Raw genomic sequence first — 25,799 nt, forward strand, 5'->3', positions numbered from 1 at the left:
TGTATTTTTGGTACTGTGGATCATAACCAAGTAGAACATCAGAACACGGTGATAGAGGCTAAAGGTACTTACCAATGTACAAAAATTTCCATTTTATTTGACTCAGGTGCCACTGATTCTTTCATTTCTGCAAACTTGGTTAAATATTGTAATATTCCTGTGAGAAAGGTTGAGTTGGCATGGCAAGTTGAGCTAGCTTCTGGATCTAAGGTAGAAACTGGGTTGATTGCAGTAGATTGTGAGATTCGTATTATGGAATTTACCACTATAGCAAACCTTAGAGTTATTCCTTTAGGAACCTATGATGTAATCTTAGGAATCGAATGGTTGGATCAACACTAAGTTGTAATTGACTGTAGCGAAAAGATCATTGAGTGCATTGATGATTTAGGATCAAGTAGATTCATATCAGGTATTAAGAGACCTATTTCTTTTAGATCTATATCTACTAAACAACTTCAAAGGTGTATACCGAAAAGCTGCAAACTGTTTATTGTTTTTGTCAATGATTTTTCTGAACCTAAGGCAAAGCAAACTAGTTTTGACCATACCTTATTTAAGGAATTTTTTGATATTTTTGTAACATAAATTTCGGGTATTCCACCCAAGAGAGAAATTGATTTTAGGATTGATCTTGTGCCTGGCACTGAACCTGTTTCCAAAACTCCTTATCGTATGATAGCACAAGAATTGGCAGAACTCAAAGTTCAGCTTGAAAAACTTCTTGAGAAAGGACTGATTAGACCAAGTGTCTCTTCTTGGGGTGCACCTATTATCTTCGTTAAGAAGAAAGACGGGTCACTTAGACTTTTTATTGATTACAGACAGTTGAATAAAGTTACTATCAAGAATAGGTATCCATTACCTAGAATTGATGATTTATTTGATCAAGTTAAGGGTGCTAAGTCATTTTCTAAAATTGATCTTAAATCAAGGTACCATCATCTTAGAATTCAAGAGGCTGATATCCATAAAAAAATGTTTCAAACTAGGTATGGGCATTATGAATTCACTATTGTACCTTTTGGTTTAACAAATGTGCCATCAGTATTTATGAGTTTGATGTAGGGAGTTTTAAGAACTTTCCTTGATAAGTTTGTAGTTGTCATTCTGGATGACATTCTGGTATATTCTAACTCCTTGGAGGAGCATGAACAACAATTGAGACAAGTTTTTGAGTGTCTCCAAAGGAATAAGTTGTATGCTAATCCTAATAAGTGTGAATTTTTCAAATTCGAGATAAGTTACCTTGGACACATTATAATGGGAGATGGAATAGCTGTGGATCCAGCTAAAATTAGAGCTATCATAGAGTGGCCAGCACCTACAAACGTTTCTAAAATGAGAAGTTTTATGGAACTAGGTAGTTATTATCGAAGGTTTGTGGCTAATTTCTCAAAAATAGCACATCCTATCACTTCCCTTCAGAGAAAAGGTAAGAAATTTATCTAGTCAGATAAGTGTGAAGAGGCTTTTCAGCATCTTAAGGAACTCTTGATTAGTGCACCTGTATTGGCTGTACCTGATTCTTGTAAAGAATTTGTGGTTTGCACATATGCTTCTTTAGATGGACTAGGAGTAGTTTTAATGCAGGATGGCAGGGTGATTGCGTATGAATCTAGGAAACTCAAGGATCATAAGATTAACTATCCTACTCACAATTTAGAACTTGCTGCAGTAATGCATGCGTTAACCAAATGGTTACATTTTCTCCTTGGACAACATTTTGAGTTGCATACTGATCACAGAAGTCTTCAATACATTTTCACACAACCAAATTTGAATGCACGGCAACGCAAATGGATGGAATTTTTGTGTGAGTATAATTTTGAGGTTAAATATGTGCAAGGTAAAGAGAATAAGGTGGCTGATGCTCTTAGCAGAAGACGTCACAAACTCTCTTCTCTAACTCTCACTATGGATTTGAAGGAGAAAATAATGCAAAATCTGGTTACTAATCCCTAGTTTTTAGATGCTAAGGTAGTTATGGAAAGTGGCAGCATGTTAGAAGGTAGATTTGAAGGCTACTCTATCAGCACTGATGGGTTGTTGATTTATAGAGATAGCATTTATGTTCCTGAGGTTGGAGAGCTACAAAATTTGATTATGTATGAAGCTGATAAGGTGCCCTATTCAGCTCACCCTGGTGTTAAAAAGATGAATGCTGATCTTAAGCAGCATTACTACTGGCCAAGTATGAAGAGGGATATTACTGATTTTGTTGCTAGATGCTTAGAATGTCAAAGGGTGAAAGCAGAACATCAACATCCTGCTGGTTTACTTCAATCACACAGCGTGCCCAAATGGAAATGGGATACCATCTCCATTGATTTTATAGTGGGATTACCATTATCCACTAGGCAGCATGATTCTATCATGGTGGTAGTTGACAGACTAACTAAAGTTGCACATTTTTATTCCTATAAGATCTTCATCTAATGCTACATCTGTAGCATGTATTTATATGGAACAGATAGTAAAACTGCATGGGATTCCTAAAAAGATCATATCAGATAGGGACCCAGTTTTCACATCTTCACTATGGAGGTCTATGCAATGTGAACTTGGTACTCAATTGAATTTCAGTTCTGCATATCATCCAGAGACTGATGGGCAAACTAAGTATGTAAATCAAATTTTAGAAGACATGCTCAGAATGTACGTCATGGATAGGCAAAACAAATGGGAAGAATTCTTGCATTTGGTTGAATTTGCATATAATAACGGTTATCACAGCTCTATAGGAATGGCTCCATTCCAAGATTTATATGGGCGACCATGTAGAACACCCTTAAGCTGGGATAATTTGGAAGATAGAATTCTCCTAGGTCTTGAAATGCTCCAAGATTTGGAACAGCAAGTGAAGCAAATTAGGGAACACCTTGTTACAGCACAGGATAGATAGAAAAAGTATGTAGATTTGCATAGGATTGAGTGTCAATTTGTGGTTGGGGACAAAGTATTTCTATGGGTCAGACCTAGAAAAAGTCCTATTAGATATGGTAAAGGATCCAAATTGTCTCTGCATTTTGCGGGACCATTTGAAGTTTTGGGACGTGTTGGTCCTATTGCTTATAGACTTGCTTTGCCTCCCAACCTATCTCGAATCCATGATGTCTTTCATGTGTCTGTTTTGAGGAAATATATACCTGATATCACTCATGTTCTAAATTGGAATACATTACAGGTAGTAGATGGCCAATTGATGCTAGAACCAGTGCAAATCATTCAGCAAAGAGAGCTAAATCTCAGAGGTCGCAAGGTGGAACAGGTAAAGGTATTATGAGATCATAATGATGATACCTTTGCAACTTGGGAAGATATAGGGGTAATGAAAATTTCCCATCCTCATTTGGTTACAGGCTTCCAGGAGTAAGCCTACGCTGGTGTGGGAGGGTGTCATGGCCCTGATCCTCTACATCCATCACTTTGAAATTTGTGATTAGTTGTTGTTCTAAATGATTTGGTACTTGTTAAGTTCTAGTATTCTAGTTTATCATATTGAACTATTTGAGAATTCAGAGATTCTCAAAGACTAATTTTCAGATAAGATGTTTTACGTTTTCCAACTTTGTATTATTTGCAGAATCTTGTCATCTGAATCACTCTGGATTTAGGAATCATTTTTATAATCATTAATGTATGGTTTCAGTATTATATTCTTATCCGGTTCGCACTTTTAGACTTAAGTCAGTGCATCTTAGAACACCTTGAATTTTTGTGCCGGATTTAAGTATATGTATCTATAAATATATATTTATATATTTACAGCAAGGCATAAATAAATAAATAAATATGTGTATGAATATAAATGCATCAATATATAAATAATTATGTATGTATATATATATAAATAACTATTAGATATATATATATATACATATATATAATTGTTTAAATGTTTGTGTATTTGTCTTTATATATATATAAATATTTATTTGTTAGTAATGTTTGGGTGTTAGTTGGATTAATATTAATTAGTATTGATGTTAATATTAATATTAATATAAACATTAATGTTAATACTAATATTGATTAGTGTTATGTTATGTTAGTAATTCCTAAACTTCCTAAGTTAGTGATTAGTCTATCCTATCGTATGGGGTTAAACTAAGGCATTAACTAAGATGAAAAACCATATTATGAACTTGGCTTGAGGTGGCTATTTTGTGAGATTTTATGGCGGGCAGTTGCATCGATATTTGAAATGGTACTGCACTCACCATGTGTTGGAAGTAAGGAAGAGGAAGTTGCTCGAGATAAACTCGCAGTTATGGCATTGATTTTCTCGCAGCTTGAACCGCCATTGCTAGGTTTTCAGTTTGGGTCTTGATGCTCTATTGAGCAAGTCTCTCTGTGATTCTTGAGGGAATTTGATGGCCATTATGGTGTTTACTGTTTCTATCTCGTCTTATAGGAAATTTGTGGGTTTGAAGGCTACGGTTGCGAGATTGGAACCTTGGGGTTTCGAGTTGGAGGAAAGGCTCGATAGGTAGTTTCTAATTGCATTTCATCTTGCTTTTGCATGGGCAGGGGGCTTTCTCAACCTAATCTTGTAGTTTTAGTTTTATTTGTTTTGGTTTTGCAAATAATGAATATCAAAATTAAATGGTTGATAAACCCAGAATTCATGGATGGAAAAAGAAAGTGCTCTATTTTTTGAATGTAGTATTCGAGTTTATGATGCTTTATACTGGGAAATTTTACTTATATTATTTTCTTTCTTAGGTTCTATTACAATGCTTTGATAAAGGAATGTAAAGCAGGGTTAACTGTATGGTATTGAGGTGTGAACCGATATTCATGAATGGGCTGTCTGCAGAACATGGCTCTGTGTGCAAAGTCAGTATTATTTATATATATTAAATGGGGTTTTCATATTAATGGTTGGGTTTGTTGTTTTAGCATGTTTTATTTTCACCATTTGGGTTTAGGTGAGGAACCATTGTTGTGACAGCAATTTTGTAAACGTTTTGGTTTCAACTGTTTAGCTCATGGCTGTTATTAAGCCGAGCCTTGTATGTATATTGCTTTGTATGGAAGTTGTGTTCAAATACAAGCCATAGTATATTTTGTGTTTTGATTATGAACTCGGCTGAGGATGTGAGTTGTAGTCTAGAGTTTTAACTGAGGAAAAATGAATATACATGATAGGATAGAGTTTTTGTTTGTCAAACATTTTGTTTGGAATACGTGTCAGGGTTATTGTCATGAATGATTTGTTGAATTCAATTCGACAGCAGTTTTAAGAATTTTTTTTAATTAATTGGAATATAGGAAATCATGAGCATTCTAGTGTATCGAGTTGGAACAATGTATTAGAAATAATGGTTGTTGTTTTATATTAACATAATGGTATAAATAAGTGAATATGTATATATATATATATGTATATATATATATATATATATATATATATGCATGCATGTATCGTATATGCATATATATATGTGTGTGTATGTATTTATTTATTTGTATCATCATATAAGTATATATCTTATGAAATGATCGTTAGAATATAAGTTGATATTAATAATAAAAAGGGTTATTGTAAAACACTAGTTTGGAAAATGGAAAATTGATTGATTTTCATATTCTGATGTTTGTTAGTATTAACATTTGTGGATAGTTTTAAGTGGGCATTTTAAAGTGAAATGCATTTTAAGAGAATCATGGAAAGGTAAATTCATTGTTATTAGATTAGAGTTTACTTGTTTTGCAATTTTTTTTTAAAAAAAAGTTGGTTGCTTGTGAAATCAAATGGGACATTGCTAGTTTGGTAATATGGATTTTTGAAAAATAAGAAAGGTTGCAAATATGGTTTCATTTGGTTTCATATGATATTATGTTGCTGATTCAATTATTATATTGAAGAAAAATAAGAGTTTTAGTTGGAATTGGAAAATTAAATTATATTTTCTTCCAATTAGGATAATTAAACTTAAGTGTGTGTTAGATTATGCAAGTGTGATCCTATAGTATGGGTGGCTATCATAAAGTGGGTGTTGTTTTAACACTATCAGATATTATGATAAGGATTCAGTTGATATATGATGAGATCATTTAGACTTTACATTTCATGTATGTATGATGATCATTACATCATTTTCAGTTATTAATGATGATTAGTTAGATGGTTTATTATCTCATGTGTTTTATTATGGTTACTTACCCCATACTTACATGTATATGGTGTGCGTGTTTTCTTATTGTATGGTGTTTCTGATGTGGTTAAGGAAGGGATTCATAGTCACTTGCTTAGTTGGGATCTACACGATGCACCACTTCCTGCCATTGTCTGTTTAGCTTAGCATTATATATTGTATGTACATACATGGTTTTTCTGCAGGTTGCAGGTATCGGGTATCGACTTCCTTGAATTGCCAAGATGAGGGTACCCTATTATACTACCTCAATGATAAGAGAAGGGAGATAAATTCTCAAGTCCAAATCCCAAACCTAAAAACCATTTGTCTTAGTGAGTTAGGACAAGTATCAAAGTTGAATACCCACTGAATGTGTCGGATGACATATTTCATAATTTTTAACCCTTTAGATTTACTTTGTATGATTTGTTCTATAATGGGTTTTCATATTTTATCTTGGAGGTCTATGGTGAATTTTCCATTAATTAAGTCTTAACAAATAGATTTAATTAATAAATTATTTATTTGAGAAGATTAATAAAATATCATGATCTTTGATATTTTGATTGTAATGTGAATTATTGGGGAAAAGAAATTAAATAAAAGAAAACTAGAAATTAAAATTAATAATAATTATAAAATAATAATAAAGTAATAAATAAAATAATAATAATAAAAGTTATAAAAGATTAAAATAAAAGTTATAAAATTTAAATAGAAATTATTGGAGTTATAAGCTTGCATGGGAATTAACATGTGTCAACAACACGGGGGTTAGTGCATCAATTAAGCACAAGGTGTCTACAATTCTATGACTCATCAAAAAGAATTGGAAAAGACCCATGCTTAGTTGGTGATAGCGTTCAGCAGTTTCAAGAAGCATTCCAAAGGTTTCTTGAGAGCTCTTTGTATTCAGGCATTCATAGAAGCTTAGGGAGAGGGTGGAGAGCAATTGTAGCATTAGAGGACTCAAGAACTCTGAAGAAGGGAGCTTGCTCTGCGGGTTTTCTGAGGAAGAGCGAATTAGCATCAGAATCTGGGTAGATTCTTGTAATTTTACTTATGCTATTTTCGTATCATGCATTCCTGTCTTCATCGTGTCTGTTATATGTGTCTGAAACTTCTCTATGATTGAATATGTAATTTGAAATTGGAATCTAGATATGCTATTTGGTTGAGAAGAAAACAATAGAAAAACCCTAGATCCAATTAAGGAGAAATAATTAGATATGAACCGGATTTGGGTTTGAATTTATATTAAATTAGAAAGACAAGATTTGGAATTAAAATAGAAATTTTATGGTGAAAATTCGAATGATTAGATGTAATCTTTCTATCAATTATATTTTTAGATGCGTATGAATAAACCCTTTTATGGCTAAATTTAGAGAACAATTATTTTTTAAGAGGAAATTTTTAATTCATCACAAAGTACCCTGTCGCTGCCCCTTGGATAGACCCGAACTCAATCATTCATAACTTTTTATTGTGATCGAATTTATTCGATCGCTCTGGTCAGAATTGGCGCGACTTGGCCCTCTCCAACATATTTCAATTTCAGCCCGATCCAATGGTTCATTAGGGAGATATGGCCATCGTACTGAGACTGTTTTTCTCAAGGACAGATATTTCTCCATTTCTCATAACCAAGAATTCTTTATGCTAAAACTTCACAAGAAAAAAAATAATATATCAAAGCATGGAATGGATTAAAGATATTATTGCAATCTTCCCTTATTAGAATCTTATTAATATGCATTAGTTTTATATGGTTTATTATCTAATCTAATTAAATCAAATTTAATTAAGATTAGTTAATGGTAGAAGAAGTCTAATTAATTATTAGTCAATCTAAGTAAATGGATTTTTAAATGAGAGAAAATTAAAAGAAAAGAGATTTTAATATAGTGGAATTTTTATAATGTATATTGAATACTATTTAATATATATTAAACAATTTTAGAGTTGTTTAATGAAGATGATAATGTTAAGAATTTGGAGATTATTCATGTTAAAATCTACAATGAGTCTTATTGGTTTGGTGATAGGGATCTTTTTCAAACAACGTTTATATAGACAAAATATTATTAGTACAATTAGCAAATGGAGTCTAGTAGTTTTGAGGAGAAACTTTTATCTATCAAACAAATATATGGGTTTGGAAAAACGTAAAATTTCTCCACTTAATATAATTTGGGAATACATGAACTGAGACTTCTAAATTCAAATTTGAAAACTTAGCAAAACCAAAACATGTATTTGCATCGTGTATTCTATATGCTTCTTGTTTTGGATTTTTGGTTAACTAGCGTTGACCAGTCCTAGGTTGTTACCAGAGGCTCGGGGATTATGAGATGTTTTGGCATGTTGATCTTATTTGGTCTCAATCTTTATAAGCCCAACCATGGTAATGTGATTGTATGCTCTATGAAATGTTTGTATTTACTATTTGTATTTGTTCATCAGTCTTCATGTGTGAAGCTGAGATGTATGTGTATGAGACACTTGAGCTAATCATTTTTGAGTTATCGATCAGTTATCCTTGATTATTTTCTAGTTGCCATGATGGGACTGAGATGTGAATTTATTCTTGATGATGTCATGTTGTGACATGTTTGACTCAACCATTTCTGGAGTCTTTGATCAGTATGATTGAGATATATATTTAGGTTATTGAGAACCATTGGATACTTTGATTATCAGTGATACTTCAGTTGCCAATAAAGAGCTATTGTGTTCATGTTTTTCTATGGATGTTTGCTCATGGAGATTTGATGCTTTTATGCATATTTGATGATTTTATGGATTATCTTTTGTGATTTTGAGATTTATGAGTCCATGAGCATTAGGGTAGGATATCTGCATGTAGTGACGGGAAGATGCTTGCAATGGGAGCTGGGGCCCTAAGAGGCTGCCAGGGTAACTCATTGTAAGTTGGATTAATAAGTGATAACATTCACACCTAATACTAACTAAATGAACCTAAAAAGATAATTGTTTTGCTCTTTCCCATGCCTTGAGTGCTTGTACAAGCTAGGATGGGAGTAGTGAGACTCATGGTTGCGACCTTGCATTCCATAGTATGCCTCATCAGTATGAGAGGATACTAGTGGTCACATGAAATCAGTATGGTCCCATGGAGTTTAGCTAACTGCCAGGGTAACTTGTACGTGATAATTGTGATGATACGTGGTAATTTGTGCTATGTGTTATGGATAGCCTATTTGGGACTTGAGATTATCTCCTCAGCACGGTGGGAGTGGACCACTTAGGTACCACGCGGTTGGTTGGTAGTGTATTTTCCACTCTTATCATTTTAGATTCATCGAGACATCATGGCTGATGCATCCTTCGTGATGGTGGATATGTATCCTTTCATTGATGATAAGCATATGTTAGATGATGTTATCTTATGCTTATATTTGGATGTTAGATTACTTTCTACATATGATGTTGTATATGTTAGGACTATGTTAATACCGATAATTCCTTCGGTGATTTGGGATGTTACGCACAGAGGGATGCCTAGGGCCCACGATGGTCTAATGATGCTATTAACGGTTGGGAGGAACCGTGCACTTAGTTTATTTTGTTTGATCTTTATGATGGATGTATATGTCTTCTATGACGATGTATCATGTGATTGTCTTTGATGTATCATGGATTAGAATAGGATGATGTACTTTATTTCGCATATGTATATTCTTTTAAGCTTTCATACCCTGTGACATGTACAGTGGATGATTGAGCATTTGGAAATGTAATGTATGAACATTGGACTTATCATTATTATTTCATGCGGTTGTTGTACTAGATGGATTGATGTATGTAATTCAACGTTAAGGGATCTTAAAGAATGTAATCTGTTATGTATGTTATGTTTACTTTTCAGATGGATATTGCTATTACTTTCGTTATTGTGAATAACTTATGTATGGTATTAACTTTCATGTAAAAAAAAGGAATGTTACCAAACTTAGTGAAATTCTAAGTTAATTCTTTGGATCCCTTGGCAGAGCATTACATTTGGTATCAAAGCCCAAGTTTCTACATTGGGAGCTCTGGGTATTTTGGAACAACTAGAATTGTGAACTATTAAGTGTATCTCTTCAACTTGAAACTAGGTGAACTGAAATAGAACCTGAACTGTTACTTGAATATTTTTCATACTTCAACACTTAGTTTTTAAAACTGAAGATTTTACTTAAACCTAAACATAGAATTGAACTTAGTCTATTGCAACATGTGTCTTTTGATTGTAATAGTACTTTGTTCTATTGTAAGATGGTGTCTGGGACTAGGTCTTCTATTAGAGGCCATGGTAGAGGTCGAGGAAGAGGCCATGGTCGTTGCAGAGCTGTCAGTGCCCATGAGTCTACCCATGAGGGATCAGCTCATGTAGAGAGCAGGGAAGAGCACTCTAATAGGTAGCAGGAAGAGAGCCATAGAGAGGACCAAGCTGAGTCTGAAGAGGTTGGTTTGAGACATATGATGTAGACTATTTTAGAATGTCTACCTCCTGTTCAAGAATAGCATAAAGTGCATCAGACAGAACAAGAGCATAGACCCAGATCTAGAAGTCCTTGGAAGGATCATCAGAGGTCCATTGTGTCCACTTAGATGAAGGATCTTTCAAGATCCAAGGTCAAGCCTTTCAATGGGCAAGGTTCTGGTTATGTGGCCGAGCAGTGGCTGATTTCTCTCTACAAGATTTTTTCCATGCAGGATTTTGATAACAATGTTAAGGCAAGATTTGCGATCACTAATTTAGAGAATTTTGGGGCCACTTGGTGGACGATTGAGGAGAAAAAGCTGGGAATCGATATGAGCAGTGTCACATGGGAACTATTCTTAGAGAGTTTCCGTGAACGATTCCTACTAGAGGAATGGAAACTACAAAGGGCAGATGAGTTTCATAATCTCAAGTAGTACACTTTGTCAGTGACCAAGTATGAGCATAATTTTTATGAGCTTATGCCTTTTTTAGGGTTCAGAGAAAATTCAGCTCAGTTGACACGACACTTTATTAGGGGTTTGAATAACCGTATAATTGGGGGTGTCAAGTTATTTGAGCCAAAAACTCTCAAAGATGCAGTACATCGAGCAATCCTTGTTGAGAAAAGTGTCAACCTTGGTCAAGGTGGTTTTGTAGGAGCACCAGAAGCATCAGGATCTAAAGGCAACTTCAATTCAAGTGGTAACAAGAAGCCTTTCTTTTCTAAGAGAAAACAGTATTAGCAGTAGTCTTAGCAGCAGAAGGGATCAAATTCTCAAGCTCAAGGTGGTGGCAAAGGTTCTAACTTTAAGAACAACCACAATGCTCAACGCAATAAACAGAATTAGTCCAATCAGCCAGCTCAGAGTAGCCAGTCTTTTGTAAGTAGGAACAGTCGCCAGCAATCTAATGTACCACCTATGGGAAGAGGATCTAGCAGGAATATAGCATGTTTTTTCATGTGGTTAGATTAGACATTATGCAGCTCAGTGTCCACAAGGATCACCTCAGTTTTCAGGACCTAGGCCTACAGCTTCAGAACCCATAGTTGGTGATGCAAGGAGAGCTCATAGAGTTTTTGCAGTAGTTGATCAGTGTTAGGAAGATCATCAAGGAACAGTGGTTGAGACCACAGGTGCTATTCGAGGTATATCTCTTTCAGTATTGTTTGATTCAGGAGCTACAGATTCATTTATTTCACCATCTATAGTTTCTAAGTGTAAGCTGGATGCGGTGAAGCAAGATCATGATTGGCAAGTGGAACTAGCCTCAGGGATTAAGGCCTCCACAAATTCTATAGTTGATAAGTGTGGGCTTAGCTTAGGGAACTTTGATACAGCAGTGGATCTTTGAGTCATACCCCTTGGTTCCTATGATGTGATTCTAGGCATGGACTAGCTTGGATCTCATAGAGCCAATATAGATTGTACGAAGAAGATTATTTTGTGCCAAGATGACCAAGGGAATGATGTGAGGATAGTTGGGATACCAAGGCCTATATCTCTACGGATGATTTCTACTATGTAATTGAAGCGAAGTTTTTGTAAGGGATGTCAGATATTTGCTATTATGGTAAATGATCTTGATGAGGAAGATCCTATGAAGAAGACTTTAGATCACCCAATTTTTACAGGAGTACGCAGATGTCTTTCCAAGTGAGATTCCAGGCATGCCTCCAAAGAGGGACATTGATTTTAGCATTGATCTAATTCCTGGAGCGAAGCCTATCTCTAAAGCTCCATATCATATGACTACTTAGGAACTGGGTGAGTTACGTCTTCAGCTAGAGGAACTTCTGGCCAAAAGGAGCATTTGACCTAGTGTATCACCATGGGGAGCTCTAGTGCTCTTGATGAAGAAGAAAGAAGATTCTTTGCGCCTTTGTATTGACTACAGATAGTTGAACAAGGTGACTATTAAGAACAAGTATCCTTTGCCTAGGATTGATGACTTATTTGATCAAATCAAGGGAGCTACAATATTCTCCAAGATTGACCTTAAGTCAGGATACCACCAGCTTTGTATTAAGGAAGTAGATATTCACAAAACTGCTTTTTGAATGCGCTATGGGCATTATGAGTTCACAGTGGTATCTTTTGGGTTGACTAATGCTCCATCAGTGTTCATGAGTTTGATGAATGGTGTTTTTCAATCATATCTTGACAGGTTTTTTCTCATGTTTCTTGATGACATATTGATATTTTTTAAGACTCAGAAGCAGCATGAGAAACACCTGCGGTTAGTATTGCAGTGTTTGAGAGGCAATCAGCTTTATGCCAATGCCGCTAAGTGTGAATTCTTCAAATCGAAGATTTAGTAGTCAGGGCATGATATCTCAGGTGATGGTATTTTAGTGGATCCTGCAAAGATTCAAGCGATAATAGATTGGCCTACCCTGACTAATGTGTCAGAGATTCATAGTTTCATGGGTTTAGCTGGTTATTATTGTAGATTTGTCCAAAAATTCTCTAGGATAGCACATCCTATCACTTCTCTTCAAAGGAAAGGTAAGAAGTTTGTGTGGATAGAGAAATGTGAGGAAGCATTTCAGAGGCTCAAGGAGCTTTTGACTAGTGCATCGATTTTAGCTGTACCTGATCCAAAAGGTGAGTTCATGGTGTGTATAGATGCTTCTCTTGAAGGAATTGGAGCAGTGTTGATGCAAAATGGACAGGTGATTGCATATGAATCACGGAAGCTCAAAGATCATGAGTTAAATTACCCTACACATGATCTTGAGTTAGCAGCAGTAGTTCATGCTTTGACAAGGTGGAGACATTTCTTGTTGGGGCACAGATTTGAGCTACATAGTGATCATCGTAGTCTTCAGTACATTTTTACTCAGCCTAATTTGAATGCTCGCCAGAGACTATGGATTGAATTTTTATGTGAGTATGATTTTGAGGTTAAGTACATTTAGGGTAAGGAGAATGTGGTGGCATATGCTTTGAGTCGCAGGAGACATGTGGTAACATCGATGACTCTTAGTGTGGATTTGAGGAGTCAGATTCTTTAGGCACTTCCTATGGATTCCTGGTATCAGGAAGTGTGCAGAGAGATAGATTCAAGAAGATCTTTGGAAGGTAAGTTTGCAGGTTACGTTCGAGAATCAGATTGTCTTTTGAGACATTTGGGGAGGATTTATGTGCCATTATTAGATGAGCTTCGCACCTTGATTCTGGTAGAAACCCATTGTACACCTTACTCAACACATCTAGGTGTCAGGAAGATGCATGCTGATTTGAGACGTTTGTTCTTTTGGTTCGAGATGAAGCGAGATATTGCTGATTTTGTGGCTAGGTATCTTGAGTGTCAAAGAGTCAAGGTAGAACACCAACACTTGGCAGGACTATTGCAGCCTAATCTCATTCCTTCTTGGAAATGGGATATCATCTCCATGGATTTTATAGTAGGATTACCTATGACAGTTCGACGTCATGATGCTATCATGGTTACCATTGATCGGTTGACTAAGGTGGCACATTTTTCACCGATCAGGTCTTCCTACACAATAGCTTCTATAGCAAATATCTTCATGCGTGACATTTTGAGATTACATGGTATTCCTAGAAAGATCATTTCTAATAGGGATCTTGCATTCACATCTGCATTTTGGACATCATTGCAACATTAGCTTGGAGCACAGCTAAACTTCAGTTCGGCATATCATCCAGAGACTGATGGTCAGACAGAGAGGGTGAACCAAGTTTTGGAGGATATGTTACGGATGTATGTGATGGATAGGCAGACTCATTGGGAGGACTATCTCTACCTAGTGGAGTTTGCTTACAACAATGGGTATCATAGTTCTATTGGCATGGCACCATTTCAAGCATTATATGGACGTCCTTGTCATACACCATTGAGTTGGGACAGCCTCGAGGATCACATTCTATTGGGTCCTGAGATGCTTTGTGATATGGAGCAATAGGTAGTGCGTATCCGTGAGCATTTGACTACGACACGGAATAGGTAGAAGAAGTATGCTAATTCTCATAGGATTGATAAGCATTTTGCTGTGGGTGATAAGGTTTTCTTGAGAGTGCGACCGCGAAAGAGTCCGATTTGGTATGGAAAGGGTTCTAAGCTAGCACCTCGCTTTGTGGGACCATTCGAGATTTTGGAGAGGGTTGGCCCGGTTGCTTACCATCTTGCTCTATCGCCCATCCTAGCTCGCATTCATGATGTTTTCCATGTTTTAGTGCTTAGGTAGTATATCCCTGAGATTGTGCATGTTCTTGATTGGAATGCGTTGCAGGTAGAGGACGGGCAGCTGGCTTTGGAGCCAGTTCGTATTTTGGAGCAGCGGGGGTTGACCCTCAGAGGTCAAACCATCGAGCAGGTAAGGGTCCAATAGGACCCTACTGATGATTCTTCAGCTACTTGGGAGGATGCAGCTAGATTGAGGGAGTTATATCCCTATTTGTTTGTAGGCTTCAAGGATTAAGCCTAATTCAATGGGGGGTGGATGTAGTGCCTACCCTCATTCACATCTTTTCTAGACTTATTGTTATCAGACTATGTAGACTAGTTTTATGTTGATGGTTCAGTGGTGTTGTTTTGACACTATCAAATATTATGATAAGGATTCAGTTGATATATGATGAGATCATTTAGACTTTACATTTCATGTATGTATGATGATTATTACATCATTTTCAGTTATTAATGATGATTAGTTAGATGGTTTATTATCTCATGTGTTTTATTATGGTTACTTACCCCATACTTGCATGTGTATGGTGTGAGTGTTTTCTTATTGTATGGCATTTCTGATGTGGTTAAGGAAGGGAGTCATAGTCACTTGCTTAGTCAGGATCTACATGATGCACCACTTCCTGCCATTGTTTGTTTAGCTTAGCATTATATATTGTATATACATGCATGCTTTTTCTACAGATTGCAGGTACCAGGTATCGACTTCCCTGAATTGCCAGGATGAGCGTACCCTATTATACTATCTCAATGATAAGAGAAGCGAGATAAATTCTCAAGTCCAAATCCTAAACCTAAAAATCATTTGTCCTAGTGAGTTAGGACAAGTATCAAAGTTGAATACCCATCAAATGTGTCGGATGACATATTTCGTGATTTGTAACCCTTTAGATTTATTTTGTATGATTTGTTCTATGATAGATTTTCATATTTTATCTTGGAGGTCTATGGTGAATTTTCCATTAATTAAGTCTTAACAAATAGATTTAATTAATAAATTATTTATTTGAGAAGATTAATAAAATATCACGATCTTTGATATTTTGATTGTAATGTGAATTATTGGGGAAAAGGAATTAAATAAAAGAAAACTAGAAATTAAAATTAATAATAATTATAAAATAATAATAAAGTAATAAATAAAATAATTATAATAAAATTTATAAAAGATTAAAATAAAAGTTATAGAATTTAAATAGAAATTATTGGAGTTATAAGCTTGCATGAGAATTAACATGTGTCAACAACACGGGAGTTAGTGCATCAATTAAGCACGAGGTGTCTACAATTCTATGACTCATCAAAAAGAATTGGAAAAGACCCATGCTTAGTTGGTGACACCTTTTAGCGGTTTGAAGAAGCATTCCAAAGGTTTCTTGAGAGCTCTTTGTATTCAGGCATTCATAGAAGCTTAGGGAGAGGGTGGAGAGCAATTGGAGCATTGGAGGACTCAAGAACTCTGAAGAAGGGAGCTTGCTTTATGGGTTTTCTGAGGAAGAGTGAATTAGCATAAGAATCTGGGTAGATTCTTGTGATTTTACTTATGCTATTTCTGCATCATGCATTCCTGTCTTCATCGTGTCTATTATATGTGTCTGAAACTTCTTTATGATTGAATCTGTAATTTGAAATTGGAATCTAGATATGCTATTTGGTTGAGAAGAAAACAATAGAAAAACCCTAGATCCAATTAAGGAGAAATAATTAGATATGAACCGAATTTGGGTTCGAATTTATATTAAATTAGAAAGACAAGATTTAGAATTAAAATAGAAATTTTATGGTGAAAATTCGCATGATTAGATGTAATCTTTCTATCAATTATATTTTTAGATGCGTATGAATAAACCCTTTTATGGTTAAATTTAGAGAACAATTATTTTTTAAGAGGAAATTTTTAATTCATCACAAACTGCCCTGTCACTGCCCTTTGGATAGATCCAAACTCAGTCATTCATAACTTTTTATTGTGATCAAATTTATTCGATCGCTCCAATCAGAATTGGTGCGACTTGGCCCTCTCCAACATATTTCAATTTCAGCCCGATCCAATAGTTCATTAGGGAGATATGGCCGTCGTACTGAGACTTTTGTTCAAGGATAGATATTTCTCCATTTCCCATAACCAAGAGTTATTTATGCTAAAACTTCACAAGAAAAAAAATAATATACCAAAGCATGGAATGGATTAAAGATATTATTGCAATCTGCCCTTATTAGAATCTTATTAATATGCATTAGTTTTATATGGTTTATTATCTAATCTAATTAAATTAAATTTAATTAAGATTAGTTAATAGTAGAAAAAGTGTAATTAATTATTAGTTAATCTAAGTAAATGGATTTTTAAATGAGAGAAAATTAAAAGAAAAGAGATTTTAATATAGTGGAATTTTTATAATGTATATTGAATACTATTTAATATATGTTAAACAATTTTAGAGTTGTTTAATGAAGATGATAATATTAAGAATTTGGAGATTATTCATGTTAAAATCTACAATGAGTCTTATTGGTTTGGTGATAGGGATCTTTTTCAAACAACGTTTATATAGACAAAATATTATTATTACAATTAGCAAATGGAGTCTAGTAGCTTTGAGGAGAAACTTTTATTTATCAAACAAATATATGGGTTAGGAAAAACGTGAAATTTCTCCACTTAATATAATATCAGATTACATAAAGTGAGACTTCGAAATTCAAATTTGAAAACTTAGCAAAACCAAAACATGTGTTTGCATCGTGTATTCTATATGCTTTTTGTTTTGGGTTTTGGGTTAACTAGTGTTGACCAGTCCTAGGTTGTTACGAGAGGCTCGAGGGTTATGAGATGTGTTGGCATGTTGATCTTATTTGGTCTCAATCTTTATAAGCCCAACCATGGGAATGTGATTGTATGCTCTATGAAATGTTTGTATTTACTATTTGTATTTTTTCATCAGTCTTCATGTGTGAAGCTGAGATGTATGTGTATGAGACACTTGAGCTAATCATTTTTGAGTTATCGATCAGTTATCCTTGATTATTTTCTAATCGCCATGATGGGATTGAGATATAGATTTATTCTTGATGATATCATGTTGTGACATGTTTGACTTAACCATTTCTGGAGTCTTCGATCAATATGATTGAGATATATATTTAGGTTATTGAGAACCATTGGATACTTTGATTATCAATGATACTTCAGTTGCCAATAGAGAGCTATTGTGTTCATGTTTTTCTATGGATGTTTGCTCATGGAGATTTGATGCTTTTATGCATATTTGATGATTTTATGGATTATCTTTTGTGATTTTGAGATTTATGAGTCCATGAGCATTAGGGTAGGATATCTGCATGTAGTGATGGGAAGTGGCTTGCAATGGGGGCCGGGGCCCTAAGAGGCTACCAGGGTAACTCATTGTAAGTTGGATTAATAAGTGATAACATTCACACCTAATACTAACAAAATGAACCTAAAAAGATAAGTGTTTTGTTCTTTCCCATGCCTTGAGTTCTTGTACAAGCTAGGATGGGAGTAGTGAGACTCATGGTTGCGACCTTGCATTCCATAGTATGCCTCGTCAGTATGAGAGGATACTAGTGGTCGCATGAAATCAATATGGACCTGTGGAGTTTAGCTAACTGCCAGGGTAACTTGTACGTGATAATTGCGATGACACTTTCTCGCTTGCATAGTAGGTTCCTACGTGTCATTGTGTGCCTCTAGGAAGTAGATGTTAGTTTTGTGATTGGAACCTTTGAGTTAGTATACTTTTATGATTCCTAGACTATAGAGATTTGTGCTATGTGTTATGGATAGCCTGTTTGAAACTTGAGATTATCTCCTCAGCACGGTGGGAGTGGACCACTTAGGTACAACACGGTTGGGTGGTAGTGTATTTTCCACTCTTATCATTTGAGATTCATCGAGACATCGTGGCTGATGCATCCTTTGTGATGGTGGATATGTATCCTTTCATTGATGATAAGCATATGTTAGATGATGTTATCTTATGCTTATATTTTCATGTTAGATTACTTTCTACATATGATGTTGTATATGTTAGGAGTGACATTCCTACTATGTTAGTACTGATGATTCCTTCGATGATTTGGGATGTTATGCACAGAGGGATGGCTAGGGCCCACGATGGTCTAATGATGCTATTAACGATTGAGAGAAACTGTGCACTTAGTTTATTTTGTTTGATCTTTATGATAGATGTATATGTCTTCTATGATGATGTATCATGTGATTGTCTTTGATGTATCATGGATTAGAATAGGATGATGTACCTTATTTCACATATGTATATTCTTTTAGGCCTTCATACCCTGTGACATGTATAGTGGATAATTGAGCATTTGGAAATGTAATGTATGAACATTGGACTTATCATTATTATTTCATGTGGTTGTTGTACTAGATGGATTCATGTATGTAATTCAACGTTAAGGGATCTTAAAGAATGTAATTATCCATGTATGTTATGTTTACTTTTCAGATGGACATTGCTATTGCTTCCGTTATTGTGAATAAGTTATGTATGGTATTTACTTTCATGTTAAAAAAAGATTGTTACCAAACTTAGTGAAATTCTAGGTTAATTCTTTGGATCCCTTGGTGGGGCATTACAATTGAGGTGTGAATTGATATTCATGAATGGGCTGTCTGTAGAACATGGCTCTATGTGCAAAGTTAGTATTATTTATATATATTAAATGGGGTTTTGATATTAATGGTTGGCTTTTTGGTTTTAGCATGTTTTATTTTCACCATTTGGGTTTTGGTGAGGAACCATTGTTGTGACAGCAATTTCATAAACATTTTGGTTTCAACTGTTTAGCTCATGGCTATTATTAAGCTGAGCCCTGTATGTATATTGCTTTGTATGGAAGTTGTGTTCAAATACAAGCCATAGTATATTTTGTGTTTTGATTATGAACTCGGCTGAGGATGCGAGTTGTAGTCTAGAGTTTTAACTGAGGAAAAATGAATATACATGATAGGATAGAGTTTTTGTTTGTCAAACATTTTGTTTGGAATACGTGTCAGGGTTATTGTCATGAATGATTTGTTGAATTCGATTCGACAGCAGTTTTAGGAAATTTTTTTTAATTAATTGGAATATAGGAAATCGGGAGCATTCTAGTGTATCGAGTTGGAACAATGTATTAGAAATAATGGTTGTCATTTTATATTAACATAATGGTATAAATAAGTGAGTATGTATGCATATATATATATATATATATATATATATATATATATGTATGTATGTATCGTATACATATATATATATGTGTGTGTGTGTATATATTTATTTATTTGTATCATCATATAAGTATATATCTTATGAAATGATCGTTAGAATATAAGTTGATATTAATAATCAAAAAGGTTATTGTAAAACACTAGTTTGGAAAATGGAAAATTGATTGAATTTCATATTCCGATGTTTGTTAGTATTAACATTTGTGGATAATTTTAAGTGGGTATTTTAAAGTGAAATGCATTTTAAGAGAATCATGGAAAGGTAAATTCGTTGTTATTAGATTAGAGTTTAGTTTTTTTGCAATTTTTTTAAAAAAAAAAATTGGTTGCTTGTGAAATTAAAGGGGACATTGCTGGTTTGGTAATATGGATTTTTGAAAAATAAGAAAGGTTGCAAATATGGTTTCATTTGGTTTCATATGATATTATGTTGCTGATTCAATTATTATATTGAAGCAAAATAAGATTTTTAGTTGGAATTGGAAAATTAAATTATATTTTCTTCCAATTAGGATAATTAAACTTAAGTGTGTGTTAGATTATGCAAGTGTGATCCTATAGTATGGGTGGCTGTCATAAAGCGAGTAACTTGTGGTGATGGAATTATGTTGCCAGATGCCCTTCGACACTAGTCTAGATCCTTATGAGAAAGTTTATGACAATTAGTTAAACAAGTGGTAACATTTAAAAATTCCATGGGATGGGAATCATATAATAAGATAAGAACATTGATGTTTCATCTGACATAATGAGATCTACGAGTGGCTGAACGTAGATTCTCATGTTGACACCCTAGGACTACTGGATCATTACCTTGTCATATTCTATGCGAGTTTATTTCTGCATAATTATGTGTAAGAAATTATTTACTTGTTTTACAATTTTAATGCGAAAGGGAAATTGTATTATCAGTTTATCTATTATTTGGATTTAATGATTATAGCATTGTAGTTAAATCTAACATGCAAGAGAACTGGAGGTTTTATCAATTAGATTTGTACAAAGCCCTGTTTGGTGTATTATGTTTGTGTGCTGATCCAATTTTAGGTTCGGTATATGTTTGATTACGAACCTAGAAGAATTGGTTGTTTAGCATTTGAAATCAAAGATTAAATTTGAATGTATTTAAAATGTCGTTGTTGTACTTTTGAGAAGAATATCAATTTGAAAAACTTTATGATGTAATAATTTGTAAAAAATTACATTGCTGATTCTAATGTACTATGCTGTACTTACTGTATTAACGATATTTTGGAATGGTGATTTAAAAAAAAAAAAAATTGTTCAGGGTTTGAATATCTTTTTGTATGTTATCGGTTGTATGGTTGTTATTTTGGTTTCTTGATGGTTAGGGTGTTACAAAATTGGTAATTCTCATTTTCTTCTAAGTTGTAGGTCATCTACTATTTAGTTTCATTTTTGGGGGTTCTTTTCGAGGCGTTTGGGTATATTATTGTAGACATATGTCTAAACAAGATTGTAAAGTTCATGTCTTGGGAAATTGTAATTATTTTCCTTCTCTGATACACTTCTTTGTTTTATCTCAGAATACACTCTAAAATATCCTGAACCATTTAATACTAGGAGTACAAAAGTTATTCCAATTAGGACATATAGAATGCATCTCGAGACTTTTATTCTACAGCAGCATCATTTTCTATTCAAACTCATGTAGCTTTATATGTTGTTTAAAGAGCCTCATTTTTTTGCCTTCTTGTGATGCTTTTCATCAGTCCTATCCATCATTTAATGTTTTCTAAAGCTCCCGTACATATTTGGGAGTCTTTGTATAGGGGCTTGTATGCCTTCTCAAGTAGAGGTACATCGAGGCTATCATCATCATCATGATCAGATACGCTTGGACTAAATGTTTCATGGATCAATGTATTTATACCATCATCTTCAATTGTGTTTTCTGGCACATGATCATTATCTTCACTGTGGATATTCGCACCTCCATGTTCCTCCACTTCAAAAACCATATTCTTCGGATTGTTGTGGTTCATATCATGTACTTCCCTAGGGAGATCAACCTATATAAAATTGATTAACATAAATAAACCATGATCATGAACTCATCATCAAGTGATTTCATATGTATATAAATTTTTAAAATGATATAATGAACAACTTACCAATGGATGATAGTCATGCCCCCCTTCAATGTGACCATTCTCCCTACAATGTCTCTTAACTGTTTTGATTAGCAGTCTTCTATGGTTTAAGCCCTTACAAATTTTTCAAGGACAATAACATTTTCCATCACCTTTTATTTTCAAGTTAGACCACAATCTAGCAATTGTCTCCCTATTTTCTTCTTTAGTTATATTATTTGACATGATCGTTCTTCGCAGAAAGCAAAAATTGGGCTGTGAAATCTTCATTCTACAATTTTCACAAACTAAGAAAAACTAACAAAAGTACACAAATCTTCTTAGACCTGGCTAAATACTTTAATATTTTAAAAATACTTTCTTTGACTTCATTCCTAAGACATTTAACTCAGTCACTTTTTATAACATTCAATCAATTGTTCTAGGCAAATTTGTGGATAAGATTATTTGTAAAACTTTGACCAATTGCCTGAAGGTCTTATTTCAAGAGACCTTACAACATTAAGCCACTAAAAGAAATTTCAAAACATATAAGATAAAAGTCTAGTTAAAATATACATTAGATTAAAAAATATACAATTTTCATACCCAAGCGCATGGCTATAACTCATGTAACAACCTTCTTGCTTAGCTGTAGAAGCTCTCCAACAATCAAATTATACAAGCTACAAGGACTAATAGAAATTTCAAAACATATAAGCAACAAGTCAAGGCATATTACATGACATGGAAAAAGGAACAAAATTTACAAGCTTTAGCAAGACATATTAAACGACATCATAGTGCTAGAGAGATCACAATTATATGAGTAAAACATAGTCATGAAAAAGCACATAAATTAGTTATTATATGCAATTAAAAGATATATAGTTAGATAGGGACATCCATAGGGCATATTCAAAATGGAGCAATGAGATCTAGTGTGGGTGAAATAGGTGGTCAAACACAAAGGAACATCACAACAGTGATAGATGCAGATGGAGATGCAGATGAGATGGATCGATGGTGGGCAGTGTCAGTGGGGTTGTGTTTTGGAGTTGGATTTGCCAACATGATTGCAATGTTGTGGTTTCACCTAAAATCAAGGTACAAGTGTTTTAATTTGATGCATAGTTTTATCTAATATCTTTTTAAACAATGAATTCATGAAGGTTTTATGTTGGCCCTGATGTATTTGAATTTTTATATTTAACTTCTTACATATAGTTAGAAGTCCCACAAAGTAGTTGTTATATGGGTTGAACTGATTCTTCCTCTCCTTTTTTTTATTGACCAAATTTCTCAAAATTAACTATTCACATATTCCATTTGATTCCAGTTTTCCCTAAATGCTTGCAATTGAATATTAAAGATATAATATTTTGTTAACAATCAAGATAATTTTGCAAAATTAGATTTTATTCAAGAAGCAACTTCTTATGACTTTGAAACGTGACCAATATTTGGTGGATCTACACAATAAAATATATAATTCTTGCATAATTTTGATAATGAGTAGAATGTATGTGAGAATTTCAAAATACATTTCAATCGCCCCAGGTACATATTCTTGATAGAATCTTCTTAACAATTTGCATTTCAAGAGTGCAAACATAAGAGCTTATTTTTATTGAATTAAATATGATTAATGTTTTTTGTTGATATTCTTTCTACTGAAAATTAATTTGGAGCTTTGGTTAGCAATCTGTAGAAATATATTACAAAGATTACAACAAGTAAAACATGGAGGCTCTTCAATATATTTCTTGTGACGAGAAATTTACAACTGTCTTGTTAGCTGGCTCTATTCCACTATCTATATGTCTTGCCAATAATATTTTAGTATTTGTGGACTTTTCAAAGAATGCACTAAGTGATGTCACTCCTACAAATCTGGTCAAATGTTCTCAATTGAGAATTTTGAATTTGACTCAAAATTATTTCAAAGCTGGAGTACTAGAAGAGTTAGAGAATCTTCCACTACTTGAGACACTAAATCTAAGTAAAGAAAAAATTTAAAGCTATTATTCATCATCCTATTACAAATTGCACAAAACTTCAAGTATTTGACTTGCAAAACAAAATTCAGGGGTGTATCTCAATTTGGATTGGAGAACTAGTAGAGTTATGATTTCTCAGCTTGTCTTTTAATGAGTTGTAAAGCATTCTCTCACCAAAGTTGTTTACGTTTAAGAATCTTCAAATTCTAGATTAATCTCATAATAATTCATGAGGATTGATTCTTAAGAGTTTAGGGATGTTGAATGATATGACAAATGTGACACAAAGTGAAAAACATAGAGACAACATTTAGAGTTTTAGACTAGATTTCACATTGGCTCCATTTTTCAAATATGAATCAAAAAAAATTTTGGATTAAAGGACTAGCAACGCCATACCCTAAGATTATCAATGCCTTCCAAATTTATTGATTTTTTTTTACAAGAAGCTCCCAAGAAATATTCCTAAGGCACAAAAATTGGAGCCAAACTGCCAAACAAACCCCGACAAAAGAATTTCTCTTGAATTGACTATGATTTAGTTTTCTAAATTTCGGACCTTACTAACTTGTAAATCTTGTTAACTTAAACTGCCCTTAATTTTTCTTATCAGCAGGTATCCCTAAAATCAAATTAAAATAACCTGCCCTTAATTTTGTTTATCAGCAAGTAGCAATCACAACTAGAGTTTTACTATCATATACTTGGATTGAAAGAAGTCATAGAAGGAGAAAATGTGTAGGGTAGAAGAATGTAGTGTTAAAGTTAGTGCTTACCAAGTTGTATTCATGGAAATATGCATTGGTGTAGCAACTGATATAAATGGAAGAGTTGAAGGGTATAATTGCTCTGAACATTATAGGATTTTTTTATTCAATATATTTTTCTACATTAAATCCTTGAAGGATATATTATGGATACCATTTCAAGTCTGATACCCTTGAACATCTTCACCTCTAATGACTAGGTCTGTGGAACAATTCCAAACACCAATTCAAATTTTTGTCAAATTAGAAAGTTTGTTGCTTTGCTCTAATATTGCTCTTTTCGTATTGGATTTTCTAAAAATCAACTTACAAATAACATCTCTTGCAGTTGGATTCTGCAATTTGTGCAACTACAATAGTATCTAGGGTTGAGGTCTTGTAATAATACAATAAAATGAAAAGATGAAACAAGGGAAGTGTGGATACTCATAAAATAATACAAGACCTATGGAGCAAAATTGAGCAAAACCTACGGGGGGTTGGCTTGGGAGGCTTTCCACTCTGTCTGCTTCTTTAGCGACTCCATTGCTCCCCTTAACCAACAAAACCAAAGCCAACTCAGTCCAAAAATGGCCTCGCCTCAAACTTGCCCTAAATCATCCATCCATTCATCGACATTGCATCTGGTAGTAGAATGACTTCAATATCAAATGAGGTGATGTTGTATAACAAATAAGAAATGTTTTCTTTTTCTTTTCTCTTATATCCCATTAGCATCAAAATTGTAATGTCATCAGGCTATAATTGAAAAAAAAAGCCAAAAACACATTACATTTGCCTGCCATCGCAAATTGACCCCTAATGTATCAGTGAGATTAGG

The sequence above is a fragment of the Cupressus sempervirens genome, chromosome 2 (genome assembly GCF_028749045.1).
Source record: "Cupressus sempervirens isolate cs-2001-9-10 chromosome 2, ASM2874904v1, whole genome shotgun sequence".
In the NCBI taxonomy this organism is placed as follows: Eukaryota; Viridiplantae; Streptophyta; class Pinopsida; order Cupressales; family Cupressaceae; genus Cupressus; species Cupressus sempervirens.